The sequence below is a fragment of the Sabethes cyaneus genome, chromosome 2 (assembly GCF_943734655.1).
Source record: "Sabethes cyaneus chromosome 2, idSabCyanKW18_F2, whole genome shotgun sequence".
Classification (NCBI taxonomy): Eukaryota; Metazoa; Arthropoda; class Insecta; order Diptera; family Culicidae; genus Sabethes; species Sabethes cyaneus.
The window spans coordinates 143,705,985-143,732,315 of NC_071354.1; the positions used below are offsets into that span (position 1 = coordinate 143,705,985).

General features: G+C 40.3%; 1 protein-coding gene across 5 annotated transcripts in view; it reads left to right on the forward strand.

The window, feature by feature from the left end:
• The window catches only part of LOC128737958 (transient receptor potential cation channel trpm), a 211,285-nt gene that overhangs the window by 38,451 nt on the left and 146,503 nt on the right, over window positions 1-26,331 (forward strand). Inside the window, exons 1-2 of one of the 5 annotated variants that reach the window (XM_053832744.1) lie at window positions 725-1,011; window positions 15,535-15,609. The exons of 3 other annotated variants lie outside the window; for them this stretch is intronic. The gene's annotated coding sequence lies outside the window, so the exon portion shown is untranslated. Of the gene's footprint in view, window positions 1-724; window positions 1,012-15,534; window positions 15,610-26,331 lie in introns of those variants that run through there. One more of the 5 variants, XM_053832743.1, reaches the window with a different exon arrangement.

Here is a 26,331-nt window from a genome sequence, read left to right on the forward strand (position 1 = left end):
TGTAACTGGTCCCACATCAAAATGCCATAAATAGTCAAAGTTGATAATAAGTTTCCCGTTTTGGAAGAAGTTCAGTGTTAAGTTTAGTGTGATCAAAAGCCGAATATTATTCAATCGTTGTACAACAAATTTAAATGGAAGCTTTTTAAAAGTGTGATATTGAAGAGATGAAATTTACTTTTATTACATTTTATTTCACATCTGTATGTATATTAATTTTGGATCTGGTCAGTGTATCATTAAAAGAAAAATAACGTATGAATGTTTGTCCATCGATGTGTCTTACATTTTTATGCTGGGCACGAAAAGTTCAATGTTATTTCTGTGCTTGGAGATTGGAATATAAAATGTCGGCGATTGTTTTTTAAAGCTGCATATGTGTGTGCATTTATTTCATTACAATTTTCCCAGCGATGTCAACCAATTAGTGCGAAAACAAATTGTAAACGATTGTTTATGTGAATAAATTTGCTTCTTCCACCTCGGAGTTAATTACTAGGAGAAAAATAAATCGAAACGTTTGTCATTTTAATATTATTACGCGGTTGTTCATTCGAATTTAAATTTTCTCCCAAACTCTATTCTCCGAGCGGGTGGGAAAGAAGTAGAACGCTAGCAGATCGAAAACGTAAAATTTTCATTTCCATTGAAGCAAATCGTATACCACATTAGAAGTAAAAAAAAAAAAATACGCGCATGTTGATCGGTTTCAGCATTTTTGAGGTAAAACCTCAACACTGTAAATAGTTACCATCGATAGACAACATCACAACTCACTCGTAAAAATCATCACACCAATATAACAGACAACCGTCCGCTTGCAAGCAACCGAAAATCGATTACTGCCCGATTGGTTCTTGACAGACAGCAAAATCCCCGACGATGATTTCACAGACACCGCATTGAGCAACTCCGACGGACGAACTGTGAATCGAGAAGCGTTCGTGTCTGCTGGGCACATCGGAATTTCATGACGAGAAAATGCTGAAACAGAAAAGGAATAACAAACCGGTACGTGGAAAAACGTTTTCCTCTCGAATTTGTATCGCATTCGTCCTATCAATTTTCAAGCTTATTTTTTTGACGAACTCTCCCTCTTTTTTCGCACCAACCCTCCCTCCTCACTTGTGTCATATAAAACCGATTACGTGTGTGTTTCAGTTTCGTCGAAAAAATTTATTCAAAATTTCAACTCTCCCTCTTAACTTAAAATTTATTAGTTAAAAGTCATCTGTCTGCTAACTTGTTGCTGACGCTTATTCTATTGCTGTCACTGTTTTTGTATTTTACTGTTCTAAGCTCTATCCACAGCTGATGGAGCTGGTGAGTGTCGGATATGTCAAGCGAGTCTCTAGCCAGAAATGCCAATTCTATTGTTCAGTGGATTATCATATAAATCATTTTGTGGATGTGTGCCTCAAAGAGAGTTTGTCAAGCGTGAAAAAATACGGTGGAAATGATTTATTGAATGTGGAACTATTGCAACAAAGTCCTGACCTATTTTGATGTCCTTTTTGATTTGATGGTTTTGGATATTTGGACGATTCTAGCAGTTTTAGCGACAATAATACCTATAGTACACAGACAAACAGACATAACACTCGTTTCCCATTCTTCGTACCGATTAAACCGTCATCTCAGATTTGGGCTTAGTTGGGAATGTCTCCGTTTTGATCAGAGTGGCGCTTTTTGACGAAAAAAGGGGAATTACCCATAAAAAGTACTTGCTACTTCGAGGGATACCCATGTTGCTATTTGATATTTGGGAATGTCGATCATAGATGGTGCTAGTGTTCAGGCTAAATGTGAGGTAAGATAATTTTTGTTGATTTTTCCTCCAAGAGTTATGTCTGTTTGTCTGTGTATAGTAGCTGCTCTGATTTTGTTCAAATATTGTGTACCTGTTCATTCTCGGAAAATTTTAAACTCTATTATATTTGGGGCTAGCTAATAGTTTCCGTTCTTAGTCATATTATAAATACAGGGTTCGCCAAAGAACTGTCCGAGTTCATGTTTCATCCTCTGTCTCCATACTCCGATCATCTGTACGCCACCGAGGATCGTTCTTAGTACCCGTCTTTTGAAAACTCCGAGCACCTCCGAAGATCTCCGTTTCTGTAATAACCAGAATAACCAGTCTAATGAGCGTCTTATACAGGTTACACTTTGTACGGGGCTTAGCCTGTTCCTCCGCAATTTCTTGGTCAGTACATAGTAAGCACGACTTCCGCTGATAATACGAATTAACTACCTCAAGCTCAACGCCATGGATCGTTACACTACTGTATAAGCGGTGTCGGTCGGCTTAGGTTCCGCCGACCACTGTGTACTTTGTTTTGGACATATTTACCTTTAACCCAATCTCTTCTGCTTTGCGCGTTAGTCTAGTATACTATTCAGCCACTGCAACAGACGTCCATGTTATCGGCAAAGCAGACGAATTGACTAGATTTGTTGTAGATCGTGTCCCGCGTGTTGATATCCGCTCGATTTATAACACCATGTAGTGCTATTTTGAACAGCAGACATGACCTTGACGAAGCCCTCTGCATGATTCGAATGAACTTGACAATCCATTCGAGATCCGAACACAGCACACATTCAACGTAGTTTGAATCAGTTTGATGCGCTTCCTGGGGTAGGTTTTCTCGTCCATGCTTTTTACAGCTCTTTTCTATCGATGGTATCATATGCGGCATTGAAGTCAACGAACAGATGGTGCGTGGAAATACTGTATTCACGGCGCTTTTGGACGATCTGCCCAGTTTAAATATTTGATCCGTTGTAGACCGACCTTCGACGAATCCGGCTTGATTAGTTCCCACAAATCTGTTCGCAATTGGTGATAGTCGGCGAGAAATGATTTGGGATAGCTCTTTGTAGGTAGCATTGAGAACGGTGACCGCACGATAGTTCTCACAGTGCAACTTGTCACCCTTCTTATAGTTCGGATAGATAACCCCATCTTTTCACTCCTCCGATAACTGTTCTATACCCCAAATTTTAACAATTAGTTACTGCAGATAAATGGCCAGCTTTTCTGGTCTCATTTTGTTATGCTCCGCTCCGATTCCATCTTTCGCAGCTGATTTATTGTTTATAACTGAATGATGCCCTCCATAACTTCGCCTATCGTTGAGACTGGCTCCTCTTCTTCATTTGTTGCACCGTCAAAATTGCTTTCCCCGCCGCCATGGTTTTATGCCTGTGCACCATTCAGGTGTTCATCAAAGTGTCCTCCGCTGATTCTGTGCCACGTGCTCGATGGAGCCATCCGCTACGCTGGTAATGGCTGTTTTGATAGTGTTCCAACAGTCCCTGAGAGGGGCTTCGTCAAGGTCGTGCCCTTCCGGCAGCGTGGCTTCGAGTCTGGCTGCTCCAACCACGTGATATTTAACCGAGGCACCTATTTGGGATCATCTTATCCATCACTAGGTTGTAGTCCGAATCAACGTTAGTTCTTCGACAGAATCTGACGTGAATGCTGTTTGATAAGTGCCGACAGCCGATCAAAACGTGGTTGATCAGCGATTCTATTTGATTTGATTTGATTTGATTTCCAGCAGTTCTTGTGTAGAAGTCTATGCTCGAAGACGGGGTACTGCGTAGGCTATGTTCTTGGAAATGACAATGGTTGGTCAGCGGGCGTGCCCTGAACTCTTCAATCACCAGTTTGTATTCCTCCTCCTGGCCGACATAAACTTTGAAATCCCCGATGACGATCTTGATATCATGTTTTGGGTAGCGTTCGTATTCACGCTCCAACTGCGCGCGGAATTCTTCCTTGTCGTCAATGGCACTTCTGAACTGGCCCTTGATTTTCCATATGCACATACGAGGATTCATTGGCCAGTTCCAATCACCCGCATCTTGCCCATCATTATGAAAACTGTACCCAGTTCGTGTGTGTTGCCACAGCTCTGGTAGATCGTATGTCGATCTTTGAACGTACGTACCGTCGATCTCTTCCAGCACACCTCCTACATCACTACGTTGCCCAAATTGCAGCTTTTCAATACGTCGAAGAGCACTCGAGTGCTGTACTGGAAGTTGTGACGTCGGCAGTTCCACGCCCCGAGTTTCCAATTTATAGTCCTTCTTCGACGCATGGGTCTATTCAGATTGTCTCAGTCCGAATTTCTTTGTTTATCGTTCATTGCTTATTAGTTTTTCATTGTGGCAGCTTGCAAGGCCTGCGGCAGCACCACCCAGTTTTGCTAGAGGACACGACCTTGGCTTCCACCGAGGCTGGTTACCCAATCTCCTCCAAGGTTGTTCGAATCCTGGCAGGTACCATGAAAAGGTAGGGTTAGGAGTTGCTGATAAGAGGCTGTGATCTTCATAAGAGGCGGTGAACAACTGTAGAGTCTATTTTATGCCTTCAGGTGCACAAGTTATCGACGGTACAATTTATTCAACCTCTTACCAGTGTTGAAGCAGAGAATGATTCTCGTTCTGAAACGGGGCCACTACTGACCATAGATGCCATTTTCACAGATTTTTTCACACGCATAAATTTGGGGCCCTATCATTTCCTCCGCAATATATAATTTTTCTAGCGTATTTTTATCTGTAACATACATAGTTCATGAAGTACTTTAATTATCAGACACATTGGTAGAACCAGAACTCACAGGGACTGACATAATTGGTGGGTCCCAAATTTATGCGTGTGAAAAAATCTGTGATTCTGGCATCTATGCTACTGACACGAGGTCTTCAAGTATTGGAACTTTTATCCAACAAATCAGGAAATTGTTAAAAAAAAAGAGAATTACACTTTTAATACCACGAAGCAGTGGATCCCTCGTTCGCCAAGGAGCCCGACAGTTGTGGAATTTTTAGCAATCCTACAGATCTATATCGTGATATTTTCTAAATTTGCAGTGAAACAACTAACAAATGGCACCGTTCTGTAAAGAAGAAGAACTAGGCTTTCAAATGGAGTAAGAAACTTTTGGCGGCCATCTTGGATTTGGCAGCCATATTGGATTTTATCAAAAAATGGCAGTTTTCACCTTGAGCCCCCCAACTGATTTTCATTTTCACCATTGGAAAGCTGAGAAAAAATGCTACAAGAAACATTTATAGAATTAGGTGTCCAATGGCATTAACTGAATAAAACAACCTGTTATTTGTAGAAAGGTTCACAATTTTCATGTAACTATTGTGATATTTTCAAAATTTAATATAAAACAAACTACAAACGACACGGTTTTGTAAAGAGGAGAGATAGGGTTTATAAATGAAGTGAAAAAAAATCGGCGGCCATCTTGGATTGGATTTGGCCAATAAATCGGAATCGGAGCACCATCGGAAAGCTGTGAAAATCGGTGCAGCTTTGAATCAGAACGGTATACTATTTCTTGCGTAAATATCCGTTTTTTTGCCAGAAATATTGCACCTGAAACAAAACACCATTCATCTCCATCGGATTCGCGCGACTTTGTTTCTTCGTACGATTGTACAATGGACAATCGAAAAAGTAAACTATCAAAAAAGTTAATTGATCGGAAAATATCAGTTTTTATGCAAATTTTTCCTTTACTTTTCTGAGTTATGCAAGAGACAACTGCGAAAGAAGGAACAAAAAATGCAGAAATATTATCAAACCTGGTATATCAAGCTTGCTATTTTACTCCATTAAAACTTCCACAAAAACGTTAAAAAATGTATCCTTTATCCGGAAATCTACTTTTCGTTTTTTGTCTATCGGTTTTTAATTTCTCTTAGTAATTAAAAAGCTACACAGAAAAGTTAATATTTCAAAAACGTTAATTGACCCAAACCTGTTTAGATTACTTTTTCCAGAGTCCACCATATCTTCTCAGGAATTTTTTTTCACCTTTCCAAACTTTTGACACGGTACTTTAAAAATTCCTAGCCTTCAGTTGATTTTTTTTATGAAAAGCGCATTAAAATGCCTTTTATGTATTTCGTACAAAACCATTAAACGGTTCAATGTTTCATTTGCGATTTGAAAATTTTCCGAAGAGGAGCAGGTTTACAAAATTTGAACAAAAGTGGTGTACTTTAAAATTTCGGCATTCCTTTTTCCATGGTACAACAGATGTATGCATCTTGGAGCAGTTTATCTCCGTTCATCATTTTTCATTCCATTGAAAAATTGAAAAAATTCATTGTTCATGAACCAACATGTTGTGAAATTACAATTTTCTTTGAACGAACACCAACCTTACAGTGCAGATTTAAGCACAAGATTGCTATACGACGATAGTAGCACGTAAACATCACCTTCGTGTTGGTTTCCAAATTCTCTCTAGTACCTAGGTATGTACCGGCAGCTTCGCGATTACTATCGTTCTCCCAGTAGTGGCGATGGGTTTCGTCCATGTGCTTGAATAATAAAGCGAAAATGACCGGAGTATTCTTTCCCGCGAGCAGGCGGGCACGTGAAATAACAAAGGAAGCTCAGTCGACCGTGGAAAATATAAATTCATGAATACTACAAGCGTCTAAATTACCAGCAATGAATAATATAGCATGGGAACGCGCCACCTTTTACCGTTGTCCATCAAAAAGTGACTTGATTTCACTTATTCAGAAAATCAACGTTGGCACAAATGCTTAGAAGTGAAGGATTATCCGGTTCCATTGGATTCGTTTCCTAACTAAGCTTCTGAGTGGGCAAGTGTGACAAAGTTGATAAATTTACCATTTTTTCTTTTGTGTTCTCATGAAAGGATAAAATATTGTTGTCTATTCCTTATAATTTATAGCGATTGAACTCGAATCATCAACTGGTGGTAGAAATTTATTGATTAGGCGGAAGAAGAATTTTTCAAAAACCAAACTAAATATTTTATACACCTTGACATATAGGTATATAAGGAACAATAAACTATTAATAGCAACCGACCCACACCGGCAGGAACACTGAACTGTCACTTCTGATACGGAGCAACTCGAGAAATTTGCACGCTGAAGAGTCCAGCCGATTATGTGCTCATTTATCACAGATTTTCAGCATTCCAGACAAAATGTTACTGGTAAAAATAAAGCAAACACACAGGCACACTCACAAACACAGCCACACAAGCTCACATTTTTCCTCGAGGGCCACTTTGCTTATATTGTCTGGGTGGTATTTTTCTTCCATTGCCATTCGCATTGGACGGTGAAGTTTGCCATTTATCCTCCCGCTGCTGCTAGGCAGGGAAATGTTTTCAAGCGATCCGATTCACAATACTGGACTGTGTTGTGTTTATTTTTTGCTTCAGTTTGTTTGCAAAGAAGCGATTTCAATTTATTTTACAAAAAGCATAGATGTGACCTTTTTCGGAGCAAATATTTACATAGAAATTATGGAATGAGGTAGAAATATAACGTAAAAATTTTATTCTTTTAAATACAATTGAATCGTTTAAGTTTTATAGGGACTCAAGGTTGTGAATTTTCTTCGGATTTTCACACAAATTTTCATTTTGGACTACCGTACATTTGTTTATGTTTGTTTACATAACATTCACATCTACTACATTCATAAAAGCTCCAGAAGGAAGACCAGAAGAGAAGATCGTGAAGAGCTAGAACAATTATTCCGGGCTAATGAAACGCGCTAGTTTCATAAGAAGGTGAACCAATCTCACAAAGGACACACATCAAAGCCTGATATGTGTAGGAACGAGGAGGGAAACCTGGTCACAAACGAGCGTGAGGCGGCCGGCAAGTGGAAACAGTTCTTCGATGAGCATCTCAAAGGCGGTATAATAGAAGGCAACGGCTGGCACTTAACCTAGTGCCTACAAATGATAACAGCGTATCGGTTTCCGAACTCGAAGAAATTCGGCGAGAATTCGGTCAGCTGAAGAATAAAAGGACTGACTCTCGGTAGAACTCTACAAAAATGGCCAAGAACCGCTAGCAACGACACTTCACTGAATAATTTTAAAGATTTGGGAGGAGAAGAAAGGAGTGGCTTGTACCATCTATTAAAAGCGCGATTGACTCGATTGCGGTCATTACGTTAATCAACGCCGCAGTATTAGGCAGGTTTTATTCTCCACAAATTATGCAACAAATTCTCCACAAATGTCGGGAGTACAACGTTCCCACGCACCATATGTTCGTGAATTTCAGGCAGCATAAGATACAGTCGACCGCGAACAGCTATGGCAGATAATGCCCGAGAATGGCTTTTCCAACAAATTGACGCGGCTGATCAAAGCTACCCTGGAACGAATGATGTTCTACGTGGGCATTGCGGCGGCACTCTTGAGTTCCATTGAATCGTGCAGGGGGTTGCGACAAGGGGTCGGATTGTCCTGTATGTTATTCAATATCGCTACTAAAGGTATGAACCTTCGACATCCAACTCCTAGCCATCGCGAATGATCTCAACATCATTACTAGAAATCTTGAGATAGCGGAGGCAGTCTACGCCAGATTTAAAACGGTGGTTACGAGGATTGGACTGCAAATCAATGAGTCGAAAACCATATATATGGTAGAAAAAAACTCCAGAGAAAACATCGATGCTACCACGGACTGGCTGGTAAACGGCTTGGTAATGCGTACCATCGGTGCCTTGTGCACTGGGCTTAAAATAGACCCGACAGTGGCCCACAGCCGCTTACCTAGCAACTTCTACCCCTACCTCCTCGTGGTGCCAGCCGGGATACGAGCAACCTCGGTGAAGATCGGGTAACTAACCTCGGTGCAAACCAAGGTCGTATGCTGTCAGAGGAGGAGGGCTCCTTCGAGCTACGTTGGCCCTCCGGCGATACTGTGGGGTTAGTTGCGGGTTTTGCAAGCCTAAACCACTAAAAAAACCAAAGCAATGGACTCCTTAAGTAATAATAATAACTCTAGTCGGAACAATCGGCAAAGACCCAGGCGACGAAAACGGACTAACGATTGGAAACTAGGAACATGGAACTGTCAGTCTCTAAATTTCCTCGGAAGTACCCACGTGCTTTCTAAAGAAGTGAAGAGCCGCAAGTTCGACATCGTAGCGCTGCAAGAGGTATGCTGGAAAGGAACGATGGTACGTACGTATAGAGATTGTCATACCATCTACCAGAGCTGCGGCAATACACACGAGCTGAGCACAGCTTTTATAGTGATGGACGAGATGCAGAAGCGGGTGATCGGGTGGTGGCCGATCAACCCCCGAATGTGCAGATTAAGAATCAAGGGCCGATTCTTCAATATAAGCATAATTAACGTGCACAGCCCTCACCTCGGAAGTACCGAAGATGACAAAGATGAATTCTACGCGCAGTTGGAGCGTGAATACGATCGCTGCCAAGGACATGATGTCAAAATTATCATCGGGGACAGTAATGCTCAGGTTGGTCAGGAGGAAGAATTCAAACCGGTGATTGGACGGTTCAGTGCCCACCCGCAAACGAACGAAAACGGCCTAAGACTTATCGACTTCGCCGCCTTCAAGAACCTGGCCATACGTAGTACCTTCTTCCAGCATAACCTCTACCATCGGTACACCTGGAAATCACCCAACCAGACAGAACCACAAATCGACTACGTTCTGATAGATGGTCGGCACTTTTCAGACATTATCGACGTCAGAACCTATCCGGGCGCTAACATTGATTCGGATCACTACCTAGTGATGGTAAGGATACGTCAAAAACTATCTGTTGTGAACAACATACGATACCGCCGCCCGCCACGGTATAATCTAGCGCGACTGAAGCAACCGGAAGTCGCCGAAAACTACGCGTTATCTCTCGAAACCGCGCTGCCGGAAGAGGGTGAGCTGGATGACGCACCTCTTGAGGACTGTTGGAATGCCGTGAAAACAGCCATTAACAGCGTAGCGGAGAACGTCCTAGGCCGTGTGGCACCGAATCGACGTAACGAATATTTTGACGAGGAATGCCAGCAGATATTGGCTGAGAAGAACGCAGCGTGGGTACAAATGCTGCGTAGAGCCACCCGTCAGAATGTGGAGCGATACAAAACAGAAGCGGAGGCAGCAAACCCTACTCTTCAAGGAGAAGAAGCGCCACCAAGAGGAGAAGGAGTGCGAAGAACTCGAACAGCTGTACCGCTTTCACGACACACGGAAGTTCTATCAGAGACTCAACGGATCTCGCAAAGGCTTTGTGCCGTGGGCCGAAATGTGCAGAGATAAAGAAGGAGGTATCTTGACTGACGACCGTGCGGTGATCAAAAGGTGGAAGCAGCACTACGATGAACACCTGACCGGAAGACCATGATAGCGGAGGAAGTGACCACATTGGTGCAGCAAGCAACGAAGATGCGCCACCCCCATCGATAAGGGAAGTTAAAGAAGCCATCCAGCGGCTGAAGAACAACAAAGCAGCGGGAAAGGATGGCATTGGAGCGGAACTTATTAAAATGGGCCTGGACAAGTTGGCCGGCTGTCTGCATCAACTGATTGTCAAGATTTGGGATTCGGAACGACTACCGGTGGAGTGGAAAGACGGGGTTATCTGCCCTATCTACAAAAAAGGTGATAAGCTGGATTGTGAGAACTACCGAGCCATCACTATCCTGAATGCCGCCAACAAAGTGCTGTCCCAAGTCCTCTTTCATCGACTATCGCCAATAGCCAATAGATTTGTGGGAAGTTACCAGGCCGGCTTCATGGAGGGTCGGTCTACAACAGACCAAATCTTCACCCTGCGGCAGATCCTCCAGAAGTGCCGCGAATTTCGAGTCCCCACGCAGCACCTGTTCATCGATTTCAAAGCCGCATATGATAGCGTAAACCGACAAGAGCTATGGAAAATTTTGGACGAAAACGGCTTTCCGGGTAAGCTTACTAGACTTATCATGGCTACGATGGATGGGATCCAGTGCTGTGTGAGAATTTTGGGTGGATTGTCGGACCCATTCGAATCTCACAGGGGACTTCGACAAGGAGATGGTCTTTCCTGCCTGCTATTCAACATTGCGCTTGAAGGTGTTATAAGACGAGCGGCGATCGAAATGCGGGGCACGATTTTCAATAAATCCAGTCAATTTATCTGCTGAGGGGGTGGAAGATCAGTACGCCAGACTGAAACGCGAAGCAGAGAAGATTGGATTGAAGATAAATACGTCTAAAACGAAGTATATGCTGGCAGGCGGGACCGAGCGCGACAGGGCCCGCTTGGGCAGTACCGTGGTAATCGACGAAGATGAGTTCGAGGTAGTCGACGAGTTCGTATACCTTGGCTCGCTGGCAACAGAGGACAACAATACCAGCCGTGAGATTAAAAGACGTATTATCAGCGGAAGTCGGGCCTGATACGGACTCTACAAACACTTGCGGTCGAACAATTTGAGCCCCCGTACAAAGTGCACACTGTACAAAACGCTAATTAGACCGGTTGTCACTGCTAGAAGAGGACCTACAAGCACTCGGAGTATTCGAACGGAGTGCAGGAGAACGGTGTATGGAGGCGAAGAATGAACCACGAGCTCGCGCGTCTCTACGGCGAACCAAGTATTCAGAAAGTGGTTAAAACTGGACGGATACGCTGGGCAGGACATGTTGCTAGAATGCCGGAGAACTATCCTGCAAAAATGGTTTTCGCATCAAATCCGGTAGGAACAACAGGAAGAGGGGCACAGCGAGCGAGGTGGCAAGACCAGGTGGAGCGAGATCTGGCGAGCACTGGGTGCCCGCGGAACTGGAGATCATTTGCCATGGAGCGAAACAGATGGAGAAATTATACTGCGCAGGCCTTGTCGTAAGACGTTAGGCCAATTAAGTAAGTAAGTACATCTCTCGATCCAATGTAGCTCTGATCAGTTTCGTCAGTTTATCCGGAAAACCGTGTTCGTGCATTATCTGCCATAGCTGGCCTCGATCGAGTGCATCGTATCCGTACGTTGCTTTGAAATCAATAAAGATGTGATGCACGTTGTACTTTCGATATTTCTGCGAGATCTGTCGGATGGTAAACATCTGGTCCGTAATTGCACGGGCTCTCATGAAGCCCGCCTGTTATTTCCTTACAAAACCCTGTGCTATCGGTGACAGCCGGTGTTACAGGATCATAAAGAAATTTTTTTCTGGAAGGCACCACCTAGGCCCCCTCCAGGGAAATTACCTAGTTACGCCAATGCCGATGTAATGTGCCCATCTCGTTTGATTATCGGATAAACGGAGCTATTCTCGGACGCGTCGATCTGATCAATGATCTTGGAGTTCTGTTGGATAACAAGCTCATGTTCACCCAACAGTATACTGAGCTGTAATCTCTCGAGTTTCGCAAAAACTTTGGTTCATCTCAAAAAAATCCAGAGATTTCACAGATCCTCATTGCTTGAAGGTATTGTACTGCGCGTAGGTACGCCCAATACTAGAGAATGTCTGTATCATCAAGAATTCTCATAACCTGTACTGGGAGGCCAAAATAAAACGTGTTTAACGAAGATTTGTTCGTGTCGCCCTAAGATATCTACCCTGGCGTCTACCTAACAATCTTCCTCGCTACGTAGACCGATACCAGCTTGGATTTGGAGACTTTAGAGAGTCGTCGAAGGATTCAACAAGCAATTTTTGTGGCTAAGCTCCTAGATGCCCCGGCTCTGCTGTCCCGTATTGATTTCCGAGCTTCACGTAGACAGCTTCGCTCATCGAATTTACTGACAACCAGGTTCCATCGGACCATGTACGATTTTTATGAACCATTGACGTGCTCAAAGGTTTCTCGGACAACAATATGACATTGATGGCTGCTGAAGCGCTTGATAGATTTTCGAGTGTTAGAACTGCGTTTGATTAATTCGTTTATCTCGGCAAATTATTAACAGGTGATTATACGGTAAGAGGGGCTCGACGTGCAATATGACTTAAACACAAATGTTGAGACGCTCAACGAATTAGCGCCGAGCAGTCCTGGAAACGAGCCGTGAAGCGAAGAGCTGGAATGCAGCAACTGCGGAACCGCAAAATTACGCTATAGAGGAAACTGGCGTTATATGAGACCTAATTCTCGTTGTAGTACTCTGTGATTATGAAGCGTGGACGTTGGGCGTTAGAGGAAGGCAACCGACAAGCTCCGGATAATGTTTTGAGTGTAAGATCTTGTGAACAATTCTTGGCGACAAATTAGAAGAACGAGTGTGGTGCAGAAGATTGAATCATTAGTTAGACCATGTGCCTAAAGACACGGATATTGTAAACACACGCCAGACTACAGTGTCAGGAATAATTTGATGACCACGAGGTCAACATACAGGCTGGGGAGGCTTTTCTGACGGTATAATACCAAAATGTTCAAGGTTTCTAAGACTGATAAGAAAAAAGTGAGTTTGAAAATAAAGGCCAGAAATCGCTTTACTATTCTCTGGCTATTACTATTCTCAAAGATAAGAAGTTCGAAATTGAGAATCGAATACACTGAATACATTTGTCAAAAAGAACCAGACAACAGTAGGCTATAGCTGCGAAATATCAATTGGAACAAATCAGCATCCTGTCGTGTGTATGCCACTACATACGGGCAAAGTAAAAACGTTATTTTCTTTTGAAGGATTTTTCTGATGCAGTGTGCTTTGTGTTTGACCTCGTGTAAAAATAAAATTTGTTATTAAAACAATTTAATTAACATTAGCTACTTCTAACCGCGGTTGCACTAGTCAAAAAACAGCACAAAATCTTTCGGGCAGTCCTAGGTAATACAATCCTAGCAATAGCCATGATATGTATGAGGAGAATCAATGTGTTTTTTTAAACCACATCGTCTGCACTCCAGAGAATTTATTTCAGCTGTTTTTGCGATAAAACCAACTGAAAATGTTTCGTTCCAATTTTGCACACCACATTTCCAATGTATTTCAAATCAATTTCCATGGCTTGGTTAGTCGGCTTGTGGGTTTTGTTTTTATTTCGTTTCGAAATGTTCTCCTAAGTTTGTTTATACCAAGCTTGAAGAAGCGTTCTTCCAAATGGGTTCGTTATCAAAAAATAATCGGCTTTTTTTTCAACGAATATCTGGCTTTGCCATCAAGTTGCTTGTTTTCGAGGGGGATCGAGTAAGTCCGGTCGCAAAAAAGCAGCTCCACGTCCTTCCAAGAAATGCCGTAGTTCACTTGTTCCTACCGGTGCGGTGTATGCTGCTTGAACTTGATGAAGATGTCTGCTGCCGACCCTCGTCGTGTTGCTGATGCTGGCCGTTCAATGGGGTGCATTGCATCAGTGTATAGCGACATTGTCGTATTCAGGTCCAGGATAGGGCACAATAGAAAATGTTCATCCTGTTTTATTCAGTTGGCTAATGAAATTGTTGGATAGAGACATCCAGAAATCTATTTTACATACAGATTTGTTTTCGTCTTATTCTGTATTTGAAAGACACAACCGAATGCGGTTTTTACCGATTCCTCAATCACGCACCATTACTGTATCGGATTTGTTCGCGCGCCATCATCCATCAATTCACTTCCATCAGAAGGGAAAAAGAAAAGATAAACAAACTTTAAAAAAGTTCATTGATGACTGCAGAGGTCGATTGGTGACAAGGATGGGTTATTTTAACTTCAGCTTAATGTAGAATGGGATCAATACAGTCAGCATAGGTCAGCAAGTTGATTTTTTTCTTTTTTTCAATAATTTCTTATTTGCTGATATTTTTCGTTGTACGTTTAGTGGAAGAAACACTTTCAACTTAACAAAAATTATTTTATTTAGTTGAATCTCTTTTCTTGTTCAGAATAAAAAATTCATTAAAAAAATATAAAAATCTATCGTAAAAGTATTGGGTAAATATTTAATTTCAACTAGACTGGTAGACTTGTATGACTTTTAATTGGAAATTAAATATACCTTCCTAAATTTGTAAATTTGAATACAAAAAAAAAGAAGCCCGTAATTAAAAGAAAGACTCAAATAATGTGTCATAACTCATATGGCTATAATATTTACTTTTATAATCGTCCGTAATGGAGTCGATTTATTACGGCAATTTGGTAAGCCAACACTTGCTAGTGTTATAGTTTGCGTTTATAATTAGTATCAATAATATCAACCGTAAAGCCGCTTGGCTAGTAGCTTGAACAATACGCCATGTAGGCATGTTGAAATCTTAAATTAATATTAGCTTGACAAATATTCTCAAAAGGCACCACAAATATTGCGGTTAATCTTTGGCTACGGATTTGCTTGGCACGTAAATTGTATTTTTTAATCTCTGATAATATTTTTCGCAGAATGTTTCCCATTTCTCCTTCCTATTCTCGTCGCTTGCGTTACTAATTGATCATGCAAAATTATTCACTTATTCTCAAAAAAAAAAAAAACACTTTGTTCTTATCTATTTTACGATCTATCTTCTTTCCTCGCCCGCAAAACTCGATTACTACTGTTTATGTGTCTGTGCTTGCGAAACCTATCGTTAATGTGTTGAATAATGTCGCCATAAAAATAAATTAAAACATCAAATGATAAATGATTAAAACTTTCGGAAAAACACCAAACACAAAATTAACCTAACCACCCTGAACGTGAAACGGGGATACGAAACGACGTGATAATTATCCCCCTTGAATCCTCGAAACATTATCGCAACTCCTGTCACCGCGTTTCGGCAGCTCCAGAGGCAAGGCAGATTGCGGTGGGGTCTGAAGAAAATCTGTTGGGGGCTTATAAATATCACTGTTCCGAGGGTAAGTGTTCATCCATGGCTTCTTTATACATTGTACGTACATCCATCATTGTACTCGCTTGTTTGTATCCTCTCAACTGACTTTTAGAACTGACAGGTGCCAAATGCAAACCTTCGTCTTATTCCAGCTCAATCTATTATGTTCCCGAAAATGTTCTGTTTTATTAGGTATCCTACTCCCACATATACGGCGCTGTAAATGTTTATATTCAAGTGTTTTCGTGTGAAAGCTTTAGTTCTGCCTGCTTGCCTGGTGGGTGACCTTTAGAGATAGGAACCAAAGTTTTCATCCTCGCATCTGGTGGTATGTGTACAAGCATTTTACCGATGTTATTTGGGTAAATAATTATACGAACGGTATTCTGCACTGAGTTGGTGAGCAGGACAAATAGGTGTGATTTAGGCAACAAATATTTATTAATAAAATAATGCTGATGATTTTAAAGTTGGTTTGTTCGAAGATGGTCCGAATGGTGGTGTTCAAAACAAAATTTTACGTCATATTTTTGCTACACACTTAAAACGTTCGGTAAAATTTTACTGAACTCTGAACAGCCGAACGGTCGGTAAAAAATTCGATGGTGCCGATGGTTAGTAATGTTTAGCATCATAAAAAAATTTTACCGGCTCAATGGCTGTAAATTTTAGCGAAGTCGGCACTTTTTTTTAAGTGTGTATCATCATCTTTAATCAGGAATTTTATGTGCGGCTTGCAAATTTTGATAATGAAATTTCTCCAATTTATTTTGTTTATAAGTTTGTTTTGTATAAGTTAACCTTAACGCACACGAAACCATGAATATTTGTTTCTTTTAAACTAATATTATTTGTTTATTTATATCCTTATGACTTGGGAATGCAATTGAATTTTATATCTGATAATCATCTTCACAGCCATCTACATAAGGTTTCATATTAATTTCCGTCGTAGTAAGGAAAGCCATATTGGATTATCACCATTTCTTGGATGGATTTTAACGAATAATCCACAAGTTCTTGTGCTGATTTCAGTTAAACACACTTACCTTCCGATCCGTGCACTACAATTCAACTAAAAAGCGATTATTCTAAATATTTTATTGAAATTACGCCACTGACTTTATTTTTTAAACTCGTCGTACCGTTTTTAAATCCGTCCATCAAAATTTTCCTTCGTCCGAACCAAAAATCACAACAAAGCTTACGAAATAGGCGCGCATGTGTTTGTATAGGACGGCACGATAAATGTCATTCTGCAAACATTTTCTTTGTTGAGAAAAGATTTTTTCAACGGGCCTACTCTGTAATGATGATTTCAGGTGTTTTGTTCAAGCAAAAATTTTTCCTCTGCTGTAAGGACAATTGACATTTTTTCTTCGTCACACTAATAAAGGTAGGAAATTTGGCCGGTAGGAATTCTTTAGTGAAAGAAAACCATTTAAATTGGTCTCAGTTCATTTTTATTGATCGCGCACAACTAAACTAACCAAAAAAAATTGGAAATATAACTTGACATTGTGTCATCAAATCGTAGGGTTCGTGTGGGCATTTTCGGCCTATTAAGCGGTAGCCTGAACAATATTCATGAATTGCGTTGAAACTATATTTATTTGAGACAACATTTTCATACTCATTGGTTGAATAACATTTGCTGAATGCCTGGGTGCATTTTGTTTATTTGTTGGTGTAAAAATCATCGGACATCATGTGGTCTTAATGATAAAAGATACTACGTTTAACATAAAACACATAAGGATATATTAGATTATCCACGCAGTCGCTGTCTAAATGCAGTTGCTGTTATGTGGAAGTCAAATAATGTCGCCACCGCGTTGAAGCTAGCCGACATTCATGTCGGATGGGGTCATGTTGTCCATATGACACATTACGCTGTGGTAAGAATAATAGATTCCTGGGCCGTAACGATCTTTCTGGTGCATATAAGTTAAGCTGCTGCAAAATGTTCGGGGCATCGATTTCACCGGACAAAATTTCTTCTTAATTTTGATCTTAATAAAACGCCATTTAATGAGTTATAGTCGCGAGTTATAGTGATGAGGTTGCTGGTACTATTTTGGGTCCATATTTTATTGTCTTTTCTTTTCTGTCTTCTATGATCCATTATTTTGTATGGATTATTACTCATCATGCTAGAAGCGTTCTTGGGGTCTCTGCCTCGGACTTTTCTAGGGTAGACGCGCCATTAGTAATGGTAGTGCCAGTAGTGGTGGAAATTCGAATTATTCCATTATTTTTGCAGATTTTGGTACAAGTTTGGTACTTATCGAATAATACTGTTACTGGTAGTTCGATACTTATCAAACTTATACCAAAAAAAAACTTATACCATGCAAAAATAATGGAATAATTCAAGTTTCCACCACTACTGGTACTACCACTACTACTGGTGCGTCTACCCTAGTAGTGTAAATGATGACCTCAGCTTGTCGATTGTAGAATGGTAAAATCTCAGTTTTTTTATTTACATGTACAATACTATACGCGGTCATGTCGTAAACTCTTTTTTAAAAAGGGAGCAAGTGTTTGATGCGAAGAATGATTAATTGAATGTTCAGATAAACTGAAAAATTTCGATATAGACCAAAAATATATTGGGTTGAACAATGGCAGGTGGGGCTCGTGCCTACGCTCTTTCGATTGGTACCGGAATGTTTTACTGCACGTTTCTTTTGCACTAATTAAGTAGATAACAGTCTATCTTATCGGCGGTAGAAACAAATTGCAGTCATACAAACAATAATATCGTTGCAAGAGGAGTGAGTGGTGCGAATGTAGAATTGAGTAATTCTCGCTGAAACGGGGCCATTACTGACACGAGGTCTTCAAATATTGGAACTTTTGCGCTTAATTGGTAGAAAATAGTTAAATAAGAAATACACTTTTAATACCTCGAAATAGTGGACCTCTCGTTCGCCAAAGAGCCTAACAGTTTCAAAAAAGTTGAATTTTGAGCAAACCTTGAGATCTATATCATGTGATATTTCTTAAATTTGTCATGAAACATTAACAAATGGCCCGGTTCTGTAAAAAAGAAGAAAAGGGCTTTCAAATAGAGTAAAAAATTATTGGCGCCCATCTTGGATTTGGTCGCCATATTGGATTTTATCAAAAAATCGCTATAACGGGTGACAACTAAAATCATGGATTTTTCTTCGAGGCCCCTATAATCAACACCAAACGAGCTCGGAGAGAAATGAGAGTATGTATGTGTTAGCACTCTCTCCCGTCTTTTTATCAACATTTTTTGTTTTGTTTATGCTTTCCCAGTTTTGCTTAAAATGACGTCAAAACAAGAAGCATTTCGGGAGCGCGTTGTACACTTCTACGAATTGCCACAGAAATCTCGGCAAAAAGTATACGGTACAACATTTAAAAAGCAAATATGTTGCGGCTTCGACTGTTTACTATATCCTAAGATGCCCAACAACTATTCGCAAGCAAGGTGATGAAACACTAGTCAAAATTATGGACGCAGAAAGACGTCGTTCCCTTTCTCGTGCCTTGAACAACAAGCCCTCTGGTTTGGCTATCAATTAGGATGTGCACCAGACGAATGCTTGAAGAAAATTTTGATCCCGTTTCTACAAAAACATCATGCAGATGGACAATAGGTGTTTTGACCGGATACAGCATCATCGCATTACGCCATAAAAACACAATCGTTCCTGAATACCCATTCGATCCCATTTTTACCCAAAAACCACGACCCGAAAAATCTGTTTCAGTGTGCCCAATCGAAGATTTCTTCGCGATTTTAAGTTCCTTTATGTACAAAACGAACTGGATAGCCACGAATTGCAAACAGTTGATTGGTAAAATCAAGAGATGCATTCGCAAAGTTGACATAACGGCCGTACAACGCTCCTGCTCCGACATCAAACAAAAGCTTCACCGAACAGCCGATTACGGACCGTTTTCAAATGTACACTTTTTTTGAACAATGGACAATGTATCTTTAATATAGGTAAATTAGATCTTCTTTATGTAACTTTGTCTTTTTCGATAGCTTGAGAAAAAAATTCCAAAATTTTAGTTGTCACCCTTTAGCAAAGTTGAATGTCCGCGACAGGCTTGATTTGCTCTTTTTACGTTATTTTTGCTCTTTTGACTATAGCGTCCCAGTCAAACAGAATTCGAAAAAGTTATTTATAGGACAATTGTAGAGTTGATTATTATCTACAATATTGTTGAAGATAGTATAGTTTTATCTTTGATATTTATGGTGCTATGGAACTGATACCCCACTGGTAGCCAAAAGAGCACTCTTTTTGCTACCAATGGCATTGCAGCTCTGTAACGCTATAAATACAATAGATTAAACTATACTTGCTTCAATAATATTGTAGATAATAAGTAACTCTACACTTGTCCTATAAATCACTTTTTCGAATTCTGTTTGGCTGAGGCGCTGTAGTCAAAAGAGCAAAAAAGAAGTAAAAAGAGTAAATCAACCCTGGTCCGCGAGTTCTTGCGGAGAATACATTTTGATGCAGTAATCGTTTTCAGAAACGCCAAAATCTGAAAAGTTACTAAATTTTATGAAGTAGGAAGTTTAAGGACAATTTTCGGTAACAAATCTTTTCAGTGTTTAAAGGAAAATAACAGAATTAGGCGAGCCTGCATACTTTTTTGTACTAGACCTTATTTAGGGTAATCAGAATCGAAAATTAAAAATGTTTATTAACTCTATAATGATTGAGATTTGGCCATTTGTTTTTTCCTGTATGGACTCATCACTGCGACCAGTATCGTTGATCTATTGTGATATCGCCCGGGTGTTTGCTGTATAACATGCACTGCAGTTTTTAATATAATCGTTATTGAATGAGCGATATGCTTATTAAATTTTATGCCTGCTTGTGTGTAGTGGTGTTTACCCTTCCTTCAATGCTATATCCATTTTACCCATCTTGCTCCTCAATGCCAGTACTGTCTCCAATAACAGCCATCCCTGGCGAGGCTAACCAGTACATTTTTAACTATAAGAGTGACTTTTTGCATTGTCAAGAGTGCTGTTATGGGGGTCATGTAGAATTCAGCATAAAGAAAGGGTAAAATGAGGGGCCTGAGAATAAACCCATGCTAAAGTCACTCGAATGGCCTGATCCTACTAAGATTCGAACCCATGACCATTCGCTTGTCAAAGCAGACTCAGTAACCTTGCGGCTACGGAGCCCCTCAGATTTGGCCATATGCGTAGAGGAATTTTTTTCGTCAAATGTGATCCGCATCAGACACTTAATCACTTTCCAAAAAATTTTAAATATCACATAAGCGTCGAAAAAAAACATTCAACTTCTCTGCTACAAAATAAAATATTCACTGCACAAATATTTCTCTGATGCACGTTTTTTGTTTGTTTCTTACGGTCTTCACTAGTGCTTGTGTGAGTTTTTCCTTTGTCCATACAGGCTATTGTTTGAATTTGCTCATTTCAAGCTATTGTTAAAAAGTTTTGCTTGCTTATCGCGTTATAAGCAACAATACGTGGTCTAATACCTTTACCCATCCACGTTAAATCAACTAGAAAGTAACTAACTATTGAAGTCCTAGTACGGTCGACTTTTTACCAACCCATACTGCCATTCGGGGAGCAAGTTAGATTTTCCGCAAGATAGCGCACAGTAAAGCTTCTTCGCCGGATATCCTGTTTGCTTTTGTTCTTTCTTGTTTCGCACCATTTGATAGCATCGCAGCACGGCTCTAACCTAGTTAAGAATATTCTTTTTATTAATACGATTTTTTCTTCACAACACTGTGTCACAGAAAAAAAGCTGATCCAGACAAAAGATTTGCATAGAAATTGCTCTACACTATAACAAAAACCACATCGCTGAACAGAATGAGCTTTAGTGTCCTGACTGCCACGACCTGCTGCAGTCTCGGATATCTTGCTCCGGGGGCTTGGCAATTATATCAATTTAGAACACATAATATGTTGCCTCAATGGAACCACTTTGACATTTATGAGCTAAGTCGTACCAGGGAAACCGCTCGCTGGTGTGCAGTAGTATTTTATGCTACACCAACATATCGGGTAAAAAGTTTCGGAACTTAACCCACATATGGCGTCTGATGGTTCCTACTAACTGAAATTTTGCAACCATCGTGTTATGCTGCATTTCATCCATGCTGCATTTTTACGTTTTGCGTTTTAGTATTGAGCAGCCCCACACGTCGGTTTGCTGGTCGGAAAAAATGAGAAGGTAAACAGGTACAGCTGGGCGCTAGTGGAAAATATTTATCGATTGTATGGAGACGCAAAAAGGTGAGCCACAGAAGCTAATAACACAGAATGCGGTTAATCGGATAGTAGACCGTTCGTTTTTGTAGCCACTGCAATTTGTTTTGGATAAAAATGGCAATCTACATTAACCAATAAATTTTGAAGCGAAATTTATTGTAACCAACTCTAATTCAAACATTTTATTTACTGTATTCAATAAATTTTCCATACTGGTGGTTAACATATTAAATCACGGGACTTCACCAGTCGATCAATCAGATATACTGAGTCTCTAGTGAAATTTTCAAAATCCTTTTATGGAGGAAATTAGAGTTTAGGTCTTTTTAGTGTTGTAAGTACAAAAACAATATAAAAACGTTTCGTAGACTCATTACAAACCAATTCACCTACATCGTCGAAAAACGATAATTTTCTAATCATTGAAAAAGATTTAATATGAATGGAAACGTCGCAAGTGGAAGAAAAACGTTCGTTTTTATCGGCAATTTCACTGCAAAGTCGAAAAACAACCCAGAAAGATTATAAATTACACTCAACACCACAAATGTCACATACATAACTTTTACCAATTTGATTTCTATGAGGCAGTACAGTGCAATGAGTGTAAGTGAGCGCAATTGATCGCAGCTACCCTGATCACAATATACTAATTTGCACCTCGATGTTAGTAATAGAGTGACGTCGTTAAAAACTGCATGAATTATAGTGGTCCTATATTGCTTCCTTGTAGAACTGCTTGTAAAATTGCTAAGGTAAACAAGTACCGAGCTTAACGCGTAACACTCTACCCTGTACCTGCTTGTATACCGATTTTTGATAATGCCATTTTTTTCGATTGCAAGTTTATTTTATCCTCTCATTTCCATCACAAGCAGCACTTTTAGGCAAGCCGCGTCGCGTACAATATGATGTATGTGCCGAAACATTTAAGTGAGTGGTGAAGCACTGAAGGTTGTTGCTTTACAACTCCACAAACTTTTTCCGACGAACATTCTCGCCAAACACTCACATAATACTCGTTATTTACTTTGAATATAATTTGTTTAACTTATTTGACGTTCTCGTCAGTCACAGAGACGAAACCATGCCATCAAACACAATTTGGATAGGCTTTGTACCACTCACTCGTGATGTTGTTTTTTTTTTCTCGATATTTTCGAGTTCCCCCGCAGGCTATCGTTAACATTTTTAACGTTCTTAAACAGAATTTGCTGCCATACCATACACATTCAGGAAGTTTGTTTTGTGCATTTAAAAACGACATTGTGCAATTTGCTGAATAACACTAATTGTAAGCAGTAACTTGTTTTCAAAGATTCTACACAGAAACTGTTCAACAAACTGCGGTGGAAAGTGAGTTGTAAACAACTGACAACGTAGTGTCAACGTAGCTATTAAAATTTTTATAATAGGGATTTTGACCGTGGCTTGTTTAAATTAAAAAATCCTGGTACTTGTCATATTAGCAGTTGTTATGTGAAATGAAATTTTTGGACCGTCCAATGTTTTGAAGCACTTTTACGATAATGAGAGTAATTAGTACATCGGTTGCCGGTATTTTTTGGTCATTATTTGTCGCTTTGATCCCCTCTGCTGGGGCTTCACTTCACCACTAGGGAGATACACAGTGCTCTTACGCGTTTTCTGCATTAAATACGCTCGGTTTCGCGTCAGTTTACGAGCATTTCACCGTTGTCGTTTTCATTTAGCGCTTCTACTTGCTCGAGATTGGAGAGAGAGGACTAGAGGAGGCAGTGAGCATCGAGAAGAAAAACACTTGGCAAGTTTAGAAAAGGGACTAGTAAACATGGAAACGCGTTGCCCCGAGTCAAACACAGCAAGAACCCACGCACTAACAGTCAACGTCCGTCGGTCTGTGTATAGTAGGGGTAGGTGGGGCACGACCGCCAGTCTTTTCTTTGAAAAGTGTGATTTACAATTGTAAAGCGTACCATGATTGAAAAACTGTTTTCTTATTTCTGAGGTTTGTCTGGGAAAGATTTTGCATTCGAAAAAAATAACAAAACATTATCGTTGTGAAACTTTTTTATTTTTTATTTTATTTTACTTTTCTTTATTTATTTTTATCAATACAATGATTACCATCGAGTCTCCAAAGTGATTCTAAATGACGTTACTAAATGTTTAATCTCGGTATTACCCCATCATCCAGTCTTTCCTTGCCTAGCCCTAGATTAAATATTTGTTTGTATCTTCATCTACCAGCGATATCCTCAATTTGCATAAACAGATAAATGTTCAAAGCGCGCGCGTTGGTGTTGGTAAATATGCTGATGAACATTTTATTTCCGTACGGGCATAAGGAATCGGAAAGGACATAGAGAGGTGTCCCTCGGAAGCTTCGCCTGACACATAGAATGATGAAGCATTTATGCAAATTTAGTTGATTTTATTTGGTTCCAAACTGTTTGAATGACCTAATAGTTTTGGTTTTTATTGTCAGAATCTAAATTGTATGAATCCACTGACTTCAATATACGATTGATTATGATCCTCTATCAAGTACTGGAATTTGGCTTTGGAATATATCGGGAATGGAAGGGAAGGAAGTAATTTTGCTTTTGTTATCACGCAAGTTTTGACAGTTCGGCTAAAGATTTCGTGTAAGTGCGAATAGAGTTAAATTTTTTTTTTAGTTTCGTAGTCGCGAATACGAGCTGTTAAGCTTCGAGTAAAAAATGTGCCATATATTTTCATTAGCGTAGGTGATAGTTGTTTTATTACTTACTTACTTACTTACTTATGTGTCCATGTCCGCCGGTCCGGCAGAACAAAGGGATGAAATGAAATGAGATCTCCACTGCTGACGGTTACCCGCCATGGCTTTTACCTGTTGCAAGGACAGGTTTTCGTCTAAAATCCGGATGTCGTTGGCTAAACTGCGTCGCCATGAGCCTCTGGGTCTGCCTCTTCTATGCTATCCTGGTGGATTCCAGCCGAGTGCTTCTCTGCAGACCTCGTTCGCTCCTTTCCTCAAGGTGTGTCCGATCCACTTTCACCTACGTTCACGAATTTCTGTGGCTATCGGCCGTTGATGACACCGACGGTTGAACTCCTTATTGGTTGTCCAGTTGTCAGGCCACCAGACACGAATATCGCAGGCACCGGTTAATAACCCAGGTAACAATTTTGGTTTTATTATATTCTTATGATGGCATTCAAGACAAAAATTGGTCTTGAAGACCACCATAACAGTACAATAAAACTCACATTGTTGCTAGGGAAATACCTGCCCTTTTTGCGCTGTCTCCGCTGAGACGCACCACGTTTCGCAGGCATACAGCAGTACGGATTTAACGTTTGAATTAAAGATTCGGGTTTTCGTACGTAGAGTGTCTGGTTTGAGCGCCAAATGTTTAGCAGACCTGCAAAGGCACCCCTGGCGTTCTTGATCCGTGTGGCTATGTCAGTCTTGGTACCACCATCGGGCGTTGTCTGGCTACCAAGATGTTGAAAGGCGTCCACCTGCTTAACTTGTTGTCCCGTTACTGTGAAGTTTGTGGAATTGTCAGTGTTCACTACCATAGTCTTAGTTTTTGCTACATTGACTGTGAGACCTGCTGCCTGGGAGATCTCGGAGAGGTCATCTAGCTTGCTCTGCATATCGCTTCGGCGTTGTGCGAGCAAGACAATGTCGTCAGCTAGGTCGAGGTCATTTAGCTGCTCCATCGTCAGAGGATTCTAAAGCAATCCTCGATTTGGTCTACTGTCAATTGCACCAACTAATATCTCATCCATAACAATGAGAAACAGAAGCGGTGATAAAATGCAGCCCCGTCTCACGCCAGCAGTAACCCCAAGCCGTCGTGCAAAACCTTGCACGAGAATGCCTCGTACTGAGCCACGATGAGATGAGATGAGGTTGTTTCATTCACATTTCTGAAACTTTTTCTTTCCTGTTGACTTGCTATAAAATGGATTCTGTAACTCAAGGTAGGTACAATATTTACCGATGTTGATTATAGATTTCAAGGTGAATAGTAGTGAAAAGCCAGCAAAACCGAATATAGCATATCAACACAAATACTACTGCTACTTTGAAGCGATATTTATTTATGTTCTCGCTGTTTCTCATCACAAATTCGACATCATTTGATTGCTCTGAGTCCCAGAAACAGGGGTGACATTGCGATTCTCGTTTCGAGTGATTTTGGTTCGTTTCGACCACGTTAAACAAATGGGCGAAACGAACCAAAATCACTCGAAACGAGAATCGCAATGTCACCCCAGTACTATGAGTGACATTTTTGCAAGTTTTTGATTTTGAGTTTTTGAAATATTAAGTTTCACAACATTTTTCTTATATATTAACCACATCATTCCTGAATCATTTCCAGGATTTCACACGTGAATTTCTCATTAGCGACTCAGTGAGACGTTAGAAAAGTGTTCTGCTAAGTTATTGAGCAAGAAATTTCAGTTACTTGAGGAAGAACTAATCAAATGTTTTCATCT